At 40.6% G+C, this 15852-nt stretch overlaps 1 protein-coding gene across 1 annotated transcript in view; it reads left to right on the forward strand.

Annotated features, from left to right (window-relative positions):
* The window catches only part of LOC128689494 (uncharacterized), a 78825-nt gene that overhangs the window by 3480 nt on the left and 59493 nt on the right, over positions 1 to 15852 (forward strand). The gene's annotated exons all lie outside the window — the stretch shown is intronic.

Consider the following 15852-nt stretch of genomic DNA (forward strand, 5'->3'; position numbering starts at 1 on the left):
CCCTCCAGTTAAGTTACCCACCATTAATTCGCTCTACTATCGGGTTAAACATCAGTAAATGAAATGTGGTTGGCGACGACCGTAGAGTATCATGAATACATTCCGCTCACATACACTATGTGTATTATTTACACAGACACACACACACACAATATATATATATATATATATATATATATATATATATATATATATATATATATATATATATATATATATATATATATATATATATGAGAGAGAGAGAGAGAGAGAGAGAGAGAGAGAGAGAGATAGGGATAAACTTGTGTGGATCATTCACTAGGGTTAGAAGTTCAATCCTCTGTTTGTCAATTGCGTCCCGTTGACTGATCACTCAATCTTTCCGTCATCAGTGGATTCGCATCTCCTGGTTCAACAGTGAAACGAAAATAGGTGGCTGCTAACAGAAGTTATAAATTCTGGAATAACTCATTGACATTTGTTAATCTCTGAGAGAGTGCATCAAGTACGGTACTACTAATGGAGATGACGTATCAAGTACGGTTCATGCAGCATTAATGCAGTATCATGAAGACATCTGCCTGGGGAAAGACGAAAGCTCGTATAGTGTGGTGATATAAAGAGTCAGATGATGTATATTATCAAAGCTTACTTCTTTGGTATATTGATGACAGGTTAGGCAAATATATGACTGCGGAGTGGTTGCATATGCGAAGATCGTGCCTAACGTAGGCCAGTAGGTCTGCTACAGTGTTGTTATGTGGGACAACGACGACGACGTTTTCTGGCAAAAGGCTAAGCTATGGTGCAGAATCCGTAGCTCTGGATGAAATTCTTGGATATGCAGATGAGTGATGATTCCAGGAGTATGCGTCTCTGAGTGTCTTCCTTCCTGTCGATGAGTCTTGAGTCTTTGTAATTAATTAAATGGCTTTCGGAGTTACCGAGGAAAACACAGACGTTCAAGGCATCTGTTCTGTTGGCGAATACGTGTTCAGAAAAACGTGTATGAAGGTGTCTGGATGTTTCGCCCATATATTTGGTTGTAACAGATTGCGTATAAAGCTGTGGTGGGTTCATCCTGTGGGTGGTGTCCCTTACTGATGATGTCCTTCATTTTGGTGCATGCAGAGGCTGTTACTCGGTATTCGATGTTAAAGGGAATAGTGGAGACGTATTTGGTAATGGAGCTGGTAACGATAATTATGTATCTTCTTTCAGTGGAATCATGTCTGAATGACTGTGGTGATTTTTTTTACCATTTCACTCCACTAGTACTATTACTTAACTATTTGAGATGGTGAATCTTGTACGGTACTAGCAGTATTTGTCCACTAAACTTATGAACCAGGTGTTGTCCAGGTGTATACTGAAGTCAAAAAATGGTATTAAAGCATTAACTGCTCCTGGAACACTTTTCCTCATTATTATGAAAGGTAGAGAGACTTTTGGGAAAAGTGGGTATATGGGAGGGCAGACCTAGGTCACCCTTCAACTTAAAATTGGTTCATATTCAAATGAGGTGAGGGGAAAAAAGGAAAATTAGGCAGTGTTACTTTCCATACTCACCACCTCACACACCATCGTTGTTTGTAAAAAAAAACTGACTGGACCATTCAGAGCTCAAATATGACTAATCAAATTCAATCTAATATTCTCGCGCATGCCTGCTAGGAGGTCAAAACCTACACAGACGTCTTGCAAAACATGCAGCGACTCTATACACTACCTTCCAACCATCCTGTGACTTTCCTTACACTACCTTCCATCCCTTCTTGATCTATCTTTATCCCATTTTAAACGATCAAACTATCTCACAATACCAGGCTCCGTGTCTTTATTTTATTTCATTTTTATCGCATCGGCACTTTCCTACGAAGGTACGTTGGTCAAAGGAACTAAAAATATTTACCATAATTCACTCAAATGATCAAGGGATCATTTGATTTAGCAATGCATTTAAAATGATCCCTTGAACTGAAACATCATCACCTAACCTATCGTTAAACTATACTATTATATTTACACTGCATTGAGGTCCGACATATCTCTGCTTTTAGCTTTCTCTTTGCTGTAACATTCAATGGTTGTACCACACTTATATACAAAATTATTGCCACTACTATACACACCGTTCCATTTTTTTACTCTCATTCACAGATTCTTTTTTTAACATTGCTCAGAACCCTTGCTAATATTTATTCTTATCTATTCTGTAATTCAGTACAAAAAATGAAACGTCAACAGAGTGTTTTAGGGGGCGAAATAAAATGACTTTGTTCAACGGTAATTTTTTTATTCCTGCTTTGATCAGGGAAGGTGACGTTAAAACAAATGTGAACCATCTCGAAGAGTTGAAATACATCGAAACAATGATGTGAGGTGATATAGTGTCAATAGAACACTCAACGGTCAATATAGTGAAGGCTTGGAAAAGAAGTTGATGAATCATGAGTACTTTTAAAACGAATCAAGCCAGTGATCGTACTATTGTTATCACTTGTATTCCAACATCCCAAATATTGTTCCTTGTTCACAGTCTCTCGCAAAGTAGTAGAGAGAGACCAGAGTTAAAAAAATGTAGGCATGTACTTATGGAATGGTAGGATGGCAAACTATTATCGTAACAAGACAGTATCTCTGGAGCAAACATTCATTTAAGGGCAACATTTTTCTGAGCGACAAGCTGTTTAAACTTGAAGAAGCTCCTCACAAAGCTTTCATTAATCAAACGTTTATTCGCAAATAGTATCTCGCTCCAGGTCTTTCACTGCTTTAACATAGTTAACTGATAAGAACGCCCCAAAGAAGACGAAATGTACTCTGTGGCGTGGAGAAAAGTTTTTTAACATATATATGAACGATACTAGAGGATCATTTTCTCAACCTGCTCACACCATAACATATTGCAGTGAGAACTATGAAAGGAAGTGTAGAATAAACTCAGGAAGAACCGGGGGTGCCGGAGAAATAATTAGAGAACACTATCAACAACATTGTTAAAAAATCATTAACCTTCTCAAGGAGATATCAAAAATATTGTTGAAATTTAGTGAAAAACCAAAAACAAGAGAGACCTGGAACCCTAAGTACCAGAACAATCAGGAGGTGACGATCAAGTATGCAGGAAGAGCTTGGCTGATCAGGCAGTCAGAAAATGTATTCCAGCTAGAGGCTGGGCTGCTAGACCATAAAAAAAACCCGAAATCGGTCACAGATGTTTCACAGATATGATCCATCAGTTGTAACATCTAATATCTAATTCTTATAATAATCAACACTATGTGTCCATTTTCATTTTATATTCGTATGCAACCTTTTAAGTTCCAACGCAATCATTTAGGAATTCTCTTCAGAATCTTTCCAAAAGAATGTTAATGTCTGCCAAGAGTAACTGTGCTCACTTAGTGTTACTTCATATTCCTTGTTCTTCAAGACTACGCCTCTTCCTAACACTCTTCAAGACTACGTCTCTTCCTAACACTCTTCAAGACTACGTCTCTTCCTAACACTCTTCAAGACTACGTCTCTTCCTAACACTCTTCAAGACTACGTCTCTTCCTAACACTTTTCAAGACTACACCTTTTCCAAACACTCCTCAAGACTACGTTTCTTCCTAACACTCTTTAAGACTACGTCTCTTCCTAACACTCTTCAAGACTACGCCTCTTCCTAACACTCTTCAAGACTACGCCTCTTCCTAACACTCTTCAAGACTACGCCTCTTCCTAACACTCTTCAAGACTACGCCTCTTCCTAACACTCTTCAAGACTACGCCTCTTCCTAACACTCGCCCTCTATAAATATACTACACAACCATGGTGACTTAAACATTCCTATCTAAGGCCCACTTTTACTCAAAAATATTTTCCTTCTCTCCCACATGTCCAATCCTAAGCTTCAGTGTTAACTTCAGTTTATGTACTTTTTCAAATGGTTACTCCCTCGTCACGTCACTTCCCAATGCACTATAGCATACATACATACTTTCCAAATACAGCAAACAGTTCCTTTCCTTTATGAAGTGAGATCAGTCGATATTGGTAAATGAAATATGGTTGGCGGTAACCGTAGACTTACAAAAAGTAATTTTTAAGTGAAGTAACTAATTAGCTCTCGTGACACTTTGCATAATGATAGAGAGAAAATGTGATGTCTATTTAAGGATAGGAGATTTAAAAAGAGGCTTTAGGAAGGGTAGGGGGTGTGTAAACCAACTGTGTACAGTGAAACATATAGGAACAGTGTTTAGATAAGGGTAAAGAGGTTTTTATGGCATTTATGGATTTGGAAAAGGCGTATGATAGGGTAGATACGGGGGGTGGGGGACGCAATGTGGCACATGTTGCAAATGTATGGAATAGGAGTAGGTTAATGAAAGCAGTGAAGAGTTTTTACGAGGCTCAGGTTAGAGTATGTAGGAGAGAGGCAGATTATTTCCAAGTAAAAGTAGGCTTAGACAAGGATGTGTGATGTCACCATGGTTGTTCAATATATTTATACATGGAGTTGTAAGAGAAGTGAATGGTCGGGTGTTGGTAAGAGGTGTGGGGTTAAAAGATAAAGAATCTAACACAAAGTGGGAGTTGTCACAGCTGCTCTTTGCTGATGACACTGTGCTTTTGGGAAATTTTGAAAAAAAGTTGCAGAGGTTAGTGGATGAGTTTGATAGGGTATGTAAAATAAAAAAAATAAGAGTATAGGAAAGAGTAAGATCATGAGGATAGCAAAAAAATTAGGTAACGAAAGATTGGAAATATGATTGGAGGGAAAGCGTATGGAGGCGAATGTTTTCACATATTTGGGAGTGAACATGTCAGCATATAGGTCTATGAAAGATGAGGTGAATCACAGAACTGACGAGGGGAAAATGGTGAGTGGTGCTCTGAGGAGTCTGTGGAGACAAAGAACTTTATCCATGGAAGCAAATAGAGGAATGCATAAGAGTGTAGTTATACCAACTTTCTTATATGGGTGTGAAGCATGGGTGGTGAATGTTGAAACAAGGAGAAGGCTGGAGGAGTGGAGATGTCATTTCTGAAGGCAATGTGATGTGTGAATATAATGCACAGAATCCGTAGTTTGGAGATTAGGAAGAGAATCGGAATTACCAAAACTATTATCCAGAAGGCTGGGGAGTGGTTGTTGAGGTGGGTCGGATATGTAGAGCAGATGGAACGAAATAGAATAACTTCAAGAGTGTATAAATCTGCAGTGGAGGGAAGGGGGTAGGGGTCAGCCTAAGAAAGGTTGGAAGGAGGGACTAAAGGAGGTTTTGTGTGCGAGGGGCTTGGACTTCCAGCAAGCATGTTTGAGCGTGTTAGAAGCGAATGGAGACAAATGATTTTCAGGACATGACATGCTGTTGGAGTGTGAGCAAGCTAACATTTATGAAGGGATACAGGGAAACCGTCCGGCCGGCTAACAACATTAACACCCCTACTGACGGTGGGGTGATAGTGTCGCAGATTTATAACTGTAGTGTAAGCGCGCCTCTGGCAAGACAGTGATGGAGTGAATGCTGAAAGTTTTTCTTTTTTCGGGCCACCCTGCCTTGGTGGGATATGGCCGATGTATTAATAAAAAAAATCTATACTTTTCATTTTCTAATATATTATCGTTTAATAGGAGCTTAATAGTCTGGCAGCTTATCATTTCTTAACACTCTCTTACTGACTACGAAGAACTTAATTCCCTGTTCTGTCCTACTCCCCTATATGCAAAGAAATATTACAGCCAGCAGAATTCGAACCCATATCGGCAGATCTGTGCCAGTGTAGCAAGCAGGTAACAACATAACAAAATGGTAGCTTGCTGGAATGCAAGTTACTCTTGTCTTAAGGCCTGTTACATCAGTGAGCTTCACGCATGGTCTCCAGCTATTTCATTCTCCTATATGTTTTGGACTTACAAACAATACTGTACTCAAAGAAATATCGCAGCCAGTAGGATTTGAACCTAGAACGGCATCTTAAACCACTCAGCTACAGATGAGTCATAGATAACTAACATTACTTATGTTATTTAACGTTATATACGAGACATCTGCGGCTGAATGGTTAAGGCGTCAGATTGGCGAGACACATTATAATATATATAATATATATATATATATATATATATATATATATATATATATATATATATATATATATATATGTCGTGCCGAATATGTAAAACTGGTCAATTAGCAAGAACTCATTTAAAATTAAGTCCTTTCTAAAATTTACTCTTATACGTTTAAAGATATAATTTTTTCATTAATGTTAATATAAAAAATTTTAAATTGGCACCAAAAGAGTCTTAGAAAACTTACCTAACCTTATTATAACAAGAACAATTTATTTTAGCCTAACCCAACTATATATATTTTAGATTTGTTTACAACAATTTAATTCTAAACAAACACAGTGAAATATATTTTTTTCGTTAGGTTCAGAATGATTTTGACGAAATTATTGCACACACAAATTTTCGCTTGACCTATATGGCAAGATGAGCGTTGCTATTTAAGTCAAGATCGCAAGTTCTGCCTATTCGGCACGACATATATATATATATATATATATATATATATATATATATATATATATATATATATATATATATATATATATGTATAAATATATATATATATATATATATATATATATATATATATATATATATATATATATATATGTATAAATATATATATATATATAAATATATAATATATATATATATATATATATATGTATACATATATATATGTATACATATATATATTTATACATATATATATATATATATATGTATATATATATATATATATATATATATATATATGTATATATATATATATATAACAACACTGCGACTAGTCAGGGAGACGAACCCATGCTGTTTTGGTCTGCTTCTTGGTTAGCGAAAAAACACATGACATTCTAGTCCCATAGACTAGAGCGTCATGTGTCCTTTGCTCACCATGAGGCGGGCCAAAACAGAATGGGTTCGACTCCTTGGCTAGTCGCAGTGTTGTTATTGATCGATACCACTCGTTCGTGGGTACAATAAATATATATATATATATATATATATATATATATATATATATATATATATATATATGTCGTGCCGAATAGGCAGAACTTGCGATTTTGGCTTAAATAGCAACGCTCATCTTGCCATATTACACAAGCGAAAATTTTGTATGCAATAATTTCGCCAAAATCGTTCTGAACCTAACGAAAAAAATATATTTCACTGTGCTTGTTTAGTATTAAATTACTGTAAACAAATCTAAAATATATTTAGTTGAGTTAGGATAAAATAAATTGATCTTGTTATAATAAGGTTAGGTAAGTTTTTTAAGATTCTTTTGATGCAAAATTAAAAATCTTTACATTAACATTAATGAAAAAAATATATCTTTAAACGTATAAGAGAAAATTTTAGAAAGGACTTAATTTTAAATGAGTTCTTGCTAACTGACCAGTTTTACATATTCGGCACGACATATATATATATATATATATATATATATATATATATATATATATATATATATATATATATATATATATATATATATATATATATATATATATGTCGTGCCGAATAGGCAGAACTTGCGATCTTGGCTTAAATAGCAACGCTTATCTTGCCATATAGGACAAGTGAAAATTTGTGTATGCAATAATTTCGCCAAAATCATTCTGAACCTAAAGAAAAAAATATATTTCACTGTGTTTGTTTATTATTAAATTATTGTAAACAAATCTAAAATATATTTAGTTGGGTTAGGCTAAAATAAATTACTCTTGTTGTAATAAGGTTAGGTAAGTTTTCTAAGATGCTTTTAGTGCAAACTTATAATTTTTTTCATTAACATTAATCAAAAAAATATATCTTTTAACGTACAAGAGAAAATTTTAGAAAGGTCTTAATTTTAAATGAGTTCTTGCTAATTGACCAGTTTTACATATTTTGCACGACACACACACACACACACACACACACACACACACACACACACACACACACACACACACACATATATATATATATATATATATATATATATATATATATATATATATATATATATACTACCTTCGCATAACACCACCGTCACCACTATATTTTATGGAACAGAAAGCAGGTTACTGAAAGCCGTAAAAAAAATATTATGTAGATAATTCTCAGGCTAAGGTAAGCAGGGTGAGAGGAAGATTATTTTCCAGTTAAAATAATCCTTAGACAAGGATGTATGATGCCACTATGGTTAACATATTTATAGATGTGGTTGTACATGAAGTGAACCCTGGAATGCTAAGCGAGGGAATTAAATTCAGAGTTTTAAGTTGTGACAGTTGCTGTTTGCTGATGACACAGTTCTGTTAGAAAATTTTGAAGACAAGTTGCAGGATGGTGGAAGAATTTGGGAGGTAATTTAAAAGAAGGAAACTTTGGGCATGTTTCCTTCCACCTGCTGCCCCTGTTCACCTAGCATTCAGTAGGGACCTGGATGTTAGTCGACTCTTGTGGGTAGCATCCTGAGGGTGGTAGTATACCTCAGACAGAGCTGGAGCCTGGAAATGAGCCGAGATAAGATAACAGCTCTTAGCCTAGAAAATTAACCTGTTTTGAAAAAAAAGGAAATGTGAAATGAAAATAGCAAAGCGCAAGGTAATGAGAGTAACAAAACATCTAGACAATGAAAGACTGGATATGAAATATTGTCATATCTTTGAAAGTGGACTTATCAGTAGATGAGTCTGTGAGAGAAGAGATGAACCATAGAACAGACGAGAAGGAGGAGCCTTGAGGTACGTGTGGAGATAGAGAAGTTTAAGCACAATAAGGGGGAACTTAACTGAGAATAGTATATCATTATGTGACTGTGAGGAATGGGTTTTAAACGTTGTAGGGAGGAGGAGGAGGAGGCACTGGATATGTCATTTTTGTAGTGTGAATATTATGCAGAGAATTAGTAACGTGGAAATTAGGTACAGTGTTCCCTCATAATGCTAACTCCAAGGCTTTTGTTTGTAACTGATATGCTTAATGCATTGTATAAAGTATATAAAATGTTTCTTGGGTAGAGACTATAAAGGTGTAATATGCACAATTCTGTACAATAACTGGAGAATATATCTTCCGATGGACTTTAAACTTTTAGTGATGATGTATTTCCTTCAACGAAGTTTTTCATGATTTTTAGGGAAAGTTTTTTGTGCCAATTTTATTTATCAAATTAGTTCTGCAGGATGACCTTCAGATCAAAAATATTTCAGACCGTTTGATTATATTTGGTTATTCAATTTTAAATCAACATAAGGAAGTTTTATGTCTATAACATGTGTCTTTAAGACCATTGTAAAAATATATTCATATTGTGCTCAAAGCTGATATATAATTTGACTTATTTTCTTAATTATTTAAAAGCTGGTCAGTTTGTTTAGAGAAAAATTATGAATTAATTTTGGCCTGTGTAGGTTCCCCTTTTTTCAAGTAATTGAGAAAATTGATATACACATATTTATGCCATATTTTTTGACCTAAGTTGATTACCTTCAACGCTTCCATGCTGAGAACTTCATAGGGCAATTATGAGCGGCTTCAATCTTAATGTGCTTGTGTATTTTAGGATAGTGGTCTCACTGAGATAATATGAGAACACCTCTTCTGTCTGGACTGCGTATGTCTCCAATTTTTTTGTTTTTATGGGAGAAATTTGGATATCAGCTTCTATATAACTTATGAATGGTTCTTATACACTTCAGATCATCAACGTTAATATGTAACTGCAGTGCCAACCCACATTTCACTCTTGAATCGGGTGCATCGAGGTGTAAGTGGGCTGGGGTTATCGGATACCGATATATTTTTCTTGCATTGTAAAGTAACAGAAAAAAGAACATGTATTCTTTTATGAGGCTTGATCATGGACCGGGCTGTGGGGGCGTTGCCCCCTGGAACACCCTCAAGCTATACTAACTATATATGTAATGGAGTGAGGTAAGTAAATGAAATCCTGTGTGCGCGTTGTATAGACGTACACAAAACTTTTTCAGTCCTGTGTCAATCTTTAAGTTTATAAAACACTGGTAAAATTTTATGTTTAACTTTGTTTTTTGTTTTGTGTGTGTGTGTGTGTGTGTGTGTGTGTGTGTGTGTGTGTGTGTGTGTGTGTGTGTGTGTGTGTGTGTGTGTGTGTGTGTGTGTGTATTCATTCTTTTATTTATAATATAATATATAATATAATATAGTATAGTTGTAGATTGTGTCAACTAATGTCTCCACCACCCAGAGTGTCAGCCAGTGTATCTCTCAGTGTGTCAGTCAGCCAGTGTATCTCTCAGTGTGTCAGTCAGCCAGTGTATCTCTCAGTGTGTCAGTCAGCCAGTGTATCTCGCAGTGTGTCAGTCAGCCAGTGTATCTCGCAGTGTGTCAGTCAGCCAGTGTATCTCGCAGTGTGTCAGTCAGCCAGTGTATCTCTCAGTGTGTCAGTCAGCCAGTGTATCTCGCAGTGTGTCAGTCAACCAGTGTATCTCGCAGTGTGTCAGTCAACCAGTGTATCTCGCAGTGTGTCAGCCAGCCAGTGTTTCTCTCAGTGTGTCAGTCAGCCAGTGTTTCTCGCAGTGTGTCAGTCAGCCAGTGTATCTCTCAGTGTGTCAGTCAGCCAGTGTATCTCGCAGTGTGTCAGCCAGCCAGTGTTTCTCTCAGTGTGTCAGTCAGCCAGTGTATCTCTCAGTGTGTCAGTCAGCCAGTGTATCTCTCAGTGTGTCAGTCAGCCAGTGTTTCTCGCAGTGTGTCAGTCAGCCAGTGTATCTCTCAGTGTGTCAGTCAGCCAGTGTATCTCGCAGTGTGTCAGCCAGCCAGTGTTTCTCTCAGTGTGTCAGTCAGCCAGTGTTTCTCGCAGTGTGTCAGTCAGCCAGTGTATCTCTCAGTGTGTCAGTCAACCAGTGTATCTCGCAGTGTGTCAGCCAGCCAGTGTATCTCTCAGTGTGTCAGTCAGCCAGTGTATCTCTCAGTGTGTCAGCCAGCCAGTGTTTCTCTCAGTGTGTCAGTCAGCCAGTGTATCTCTCAGTGTGTCAGTCAGCCAGTGTATCTCTCAGTGTGTCAGTCAGCCAGTGTATCTCGCAGTGTGTCAGTCAGCCAGTGTATCTCTCAGTGTGCCAGTCAGCCAGTGTATCTCTCAGTGTGTCAGTCAACCAGTGTATCTCGCAGTGTGTCAGCCAGCAAGTGTTTCTCTCAGTGTGTCAGTCAGCCAGTGTATCTCTCAGTGTGTCAGTCAGCCAGTGTATCTCTCAGTGTGTCAGCCAGCCAGTGTTTCTCTCAGTGTGTCAGTCAGCCAGTGTATCTCTCAGTGTGTCAGCCAGCCAGTGTATCTCTCAGTGTGTAAGTCAGCCAGTGTATCTCTCAGTGTGTCAGCCAGCCAGTGTATCTCTCAGTGTGTCAGTCAGCCAGTGTATCTCTCAGTGTGTCAGTCAGCCAGTGTATCTCTCAGTTTGTCAGCCAGTGTATCTCTCAGTTTGTCAGCCAGCCAGTGTTTCTCTCAGTGTGTCAGTCAGCCAGTGTATCTCTCAGTGTGTCAGCCAGCCAGTGTATCTCTCAGTGTGTAAGTCAGCCAGTGTATCTCTCAGTGTGTCAGCCAGCCAGTGTATCTCTCAGTGTGTCAGTCAGCCAGTGTATCTCTCAGTGTGTCAGACCGCCAGTCTATCTCTCAGTGTGTCAGTCAGCCAGTGTATCTCTCAGTGTGTCAGTCAGCCAGTGTATCTCTCAGTGTGTCAGACAGCCAGTGTATCTCTCAGTGTGTCAGTCAGCCAGTGTATCTCTCAGTGTGTCAGTCAGCCAGTGTATCTCTCAGTTTGTCAGCCAGTGTATCTCTCAGTTTGTCAGACAGCCAGTGTATCTCTCAGTGTGTCAGTCAGCCAGTGTATCTCTCAGTGTGTCAGTCAACCAGTGTATCTCTCAGTGTGTCAGTCAGCCAGTGTATCTCTCAGTGTGTCAGTCAGCCAGTGTATCTCTCAGTGTGTCAGCCAGCCAGTGTATCTCTCAGTGTGTCAGTCAGCCAGTGTATCTCTCAGTTTGTCAGCCAGTGTATCTCTCAGTGTGTCAGTCAGCCAGTGTATCTCTCAGTGTGTCAGTCAGCCAGTGTTTCTCGCAGTGTGTCAGTCAGCCAGTGTATCTCTCAGTGTGTCAGTCAGCCAGTGTATCTCGCAGTGTGTCAGCCAGCCAGTGTTTCTCTCAGTGTGTCAGTCAGCCAGTGTTTCTCGCAGTGTGTCAGTCAGCCAGTGTATCTCTCAGTGTGTCAGTCAACCAGTGTATCTCGCAGTGTGTCAGCCAGCCAGTGTATCTCTCAGTGTGTCAGTCAGCCAGTGTATCTCTCAGTGTGTCAGCCAGCCAGTGTTTCTCTCAGTGTGTCAGTCAGCCAGTGTATCTCTCAGTGTGTCAGTCAGCCAGTGTATCTCTCAGTGTGTCAGTCAGCCAGTGTATCTCGCAGTGTGTCAGTCAGCCAGTGTATCTCTCAGTGTGCCAGTCAGCCAGTGTATCTCTCAGTGTGTCAGTCAACCAGTGTATCTCGCAGTGTGTCAGCCAGCAAGTGTTTCTCTCAGTGTGTCAGTCAGCCAGTGTATCTCTCAGTGTGTCAGTCAGCCAGTGTATCTCTCAGTGTGTCAGCCAGCCAGTGTTTCTCTCAGTGTGTCAGTCAGCCAGTGTATCTCTCAGTGTGTCAGCCAGCCAGTGTATCTCTCAGTGTGTAAGTCAGCCAGTGTATCTCTCAGTGTGTCAGCCAGCCAGTGTATCTCTCAGTGTGTCAGTCAGCCAGTGTATCTCTCAGTGTGTCAGTCAGCCAGTGTATCTCTCAGTTTGTCAGCCAGTGTATCTCTCAGTTTGTCAGCCAGCCAGTGTTTCTCTCAGTGTGTCAGTCAGCCAGTGTATCTCTCAGTGTGTCAGCCAGCCAGTGTATCTCTCAGTGTGTAAGTCAGCCAGTGTATCTCTCAGTGTGTCAGCCAGCCAGTGTATCTCTCAGTGTGTCAGTCAGCCAGTGTATCTCTCAGTGTGTCAGACCGCCAGTCTATCTCTCAGTGTGTCAGTCAGCCAGTGTATCTCTCAGTGTGTCAGTCAGCCAGTGTATCTCTCAGTGTGTCAGACAGCCAGTGTATCTCTCAGTGTGTCAGTCAGCCAGTGTATCTCTCAGTGTGTCAGTCAGCCAGTGTATCTCTCAGTTTGTCAGCCAGTGTATCTCTCAGTTTGTCAGACAGCCAGTGTATCTCTCAGTGTGTCAGTCAGCCAGTGTATCTCTCAGTGTGTCAGTCAACCAGTGTATCTCTCAGTGTGTCAGTCAGCCAGTGTATCTCTCAGTGTGTCAGTCAGCCAGTGTATCTCTCAGTGTGTCAGCCAGCCAGTGTATCTCTCAGTGTGTCAGTCAGCCAGTGTATCTCTCAGTGTGTCAGTCAGGCAGTATCTCTCAGTGTCAGTCAGCCAGTGTATCTCTCTGTGTGTCAGTCAGCCAGTGTATCTCTCACTGTCAGACAGCCAGTGTATCTCTCATTGTGCCAGTCAGCCAGTGTATCTCTCACTGTCAGACAGCCAGTGTATCTCTCAGTGTGTCAGTCAGCCAGTGTATCTCTCAGTGTGTCAGTCAGGCAGTATCTCTCAGTGTCAGTCAGCCAGTGTATCTCTCAGTGTGTCAGTCAGCCAGTGTATCTCTCAGTGTGTCAGTCAGCCAGTGTATCTCTCAGTGTGTCAGTCAGCCAGTGTATCTCTCAGTGTGTCAGTCAGGCAGTATCTCTCAGTGTCAGTCAGCCAGTGTATCTCTCAGTGTGTCAGACAGCCAGTGTATCTCTCAGTGTGTCAGTCAGCAAGTGTATCTCTCAGTGTGTCAGTCAGCCAGTGTATCTCTCAGTGTGTCAGTCAGCCAGTGTATCTCTCAGTGTGTCAGACAGCCAGTGTATCTCTCAGTGTGTCAGACAGCCAGTGTATCTCTCAGTGTGTCAGACAGCCAGTGTATCTCTCAGTGTGTCAGTCAGCCAGTGTATCTCTCAGTGTGTCAGTCAGCAAGTGTATCTCTCAGTGTGTCAGTCAGCCAGTGTATCTCTCAGTGTGTCAGACAGCCAGTGTATCTCTCACTGTGTCAGACAGCCAGTGTATCTCTCAGTTTGTCAGTCAGCCAGTGTATCTCTCAGTGTGTCAGTCAGCAAGTGTATCTCTCAGTGTGTCAGTCAGCCAGTGTATCTCTCAGTGTGTCAGTCAGCCAGTGTATCTCGCAGTGTGTCAGTCAGCCAGTGTATCTCTCAGTGTGTCAGTCAGCCAGTGTATCTCTCAGTGTGTCAGTCAGCCAGTGTATCTCTCAGTGTGTCAATCAGCCAGTGTATCTCTCAGTGTGTCAGTCAGCCAGTGTATCTCTCAGTGTGTCAGTCAGCCAGTGTATCTCGCAGTGTGTCAGTCAGCCAGTGTATCTCGCAGTGTGTCAGTCAGCCAGTGTATCTCTCAGTGTGTCAGTCAGCAAGTGTATCTCTCAGTGTGTCAGTCAGCCAGTGTATCTCGCAGTGTGTCAGTCAGCCAGTGTATCTTGCAGTGTGTCAGTCAGCCAGTGTATCTCTCCGTGTGTCAGTCAGGCAGTATCTCTCAGCCAGTGTATCTCTCAGTGTGTCAGTCAGCCTGTGTATCTCTCAGTGTGTCAGTCAGCCAGTGTATCGCTCAGTGTGTCAGACAGCCAGTGTATCTCTCAGTGTCAGTCAGCCAGTGTATCTCTCAGTGTGTCAGACAGCCAGTGTATCTCTCAGTGTGTCAGTCAGCCAGTGTATCTCTCACTGTGTCAGTCAGCCAGTGTATCTCTCAGTGTGTCAGTCAGCCAGTGTATCTCTCAGTGTGTCAGTCAGGCAGTATCTCTCAGCCAGTGTATCTCTCACTGTGTCATTCAGCCAGTGTATCTCTCACTGTGACAGACAGCTAGTGTATCTCTCACTGTGTCAGACAGCCAGTGTATCTCTCACTGTGTCAGTCAGCCAGTGTATCTCTCACTGTGTCAGTCAGCCAGTGTATCTCTCACTGTGTCAGTCAGCCAGTGTATCTCTCACTGTGTCATTCAGCCAGTGTATCTCTCACTGTGACAGACAGCCAGTGTATCTCTCACTGTGTCAGTCAGCCAGTGTATCTCGCAGTGTGTCAGTCAGCCAGTGTATCTCGCAGTGTGTCAGTCAGCCAGTGAATCTCTCACTGTGTCAGACAGCCAGTGTATCTCTCACTGTCAGTCAGCCAGTGTATCTCTCACTGTGTCAGTCATCCAGTGTATCTTTCACTGTGTCAGTCAGCCAGTGTATCTCTCAGTGTGTCAGTCAGCCAGTGTATCTTTCACTGTGTCAGTCAGCCAGTGTATCTTTCACTGTGTCAGTCAGCCAGTGTATCTCTCACTGTGTCAGTCATCCAGTGTATCCTTCACTGTGTCAGTCAGCCAGTGTATCTCTCAGTGTGTCAGTCAGCCAGTGTATCTCGCAGTGTGTCAGTCAGCCAGTGTATCTCTCAGTGTGCCAGTCAGCCAGTGTATCTCTCAGTGTGTCAGACAGCCAGTGTATCTCTCAGTGTGTCAGTCAGCCAGTGTATCTCTCAGTGTGTCAGACAGCCAGTGTATCTCTCAGTGTGTCAGTCAGCCAGTGTATCTCTCAGTGTGCCAGTCAGCCAGTGTATCTCTGAGTGTGTCAGACAGCCAGTGTATCTCTCAGTGTGTCAGTCAGCCAGTGTATCTCTCACTGTGTCAGACAGCCAGTGTATCTCTCAGTGTGCCAGTCAGCCAGTGTATATCTCAGTGTGTCAGTCAGCCAGTGTATCTCTCACTGTCAGTCAGCCAGTGTATCTCTCACTGTGTCAGTCATCCAGTGTA

The sequence above is a fragment of the Cherax quadricarinatus genome, chromosome 18 (assembly GCF_038502225.1).
Source record: "Cherax quadricarinatus isolate ZL_2023a chromosome 18, ASM3850222v1, whole genome shotgun sequence".
Taxonomy (NCBI): Eukaryota; Metazoa; Arthropoda; class Malacostraca; order Decapoda; family Parastacidae; genus Cherax; species Cherax quadricarinatus.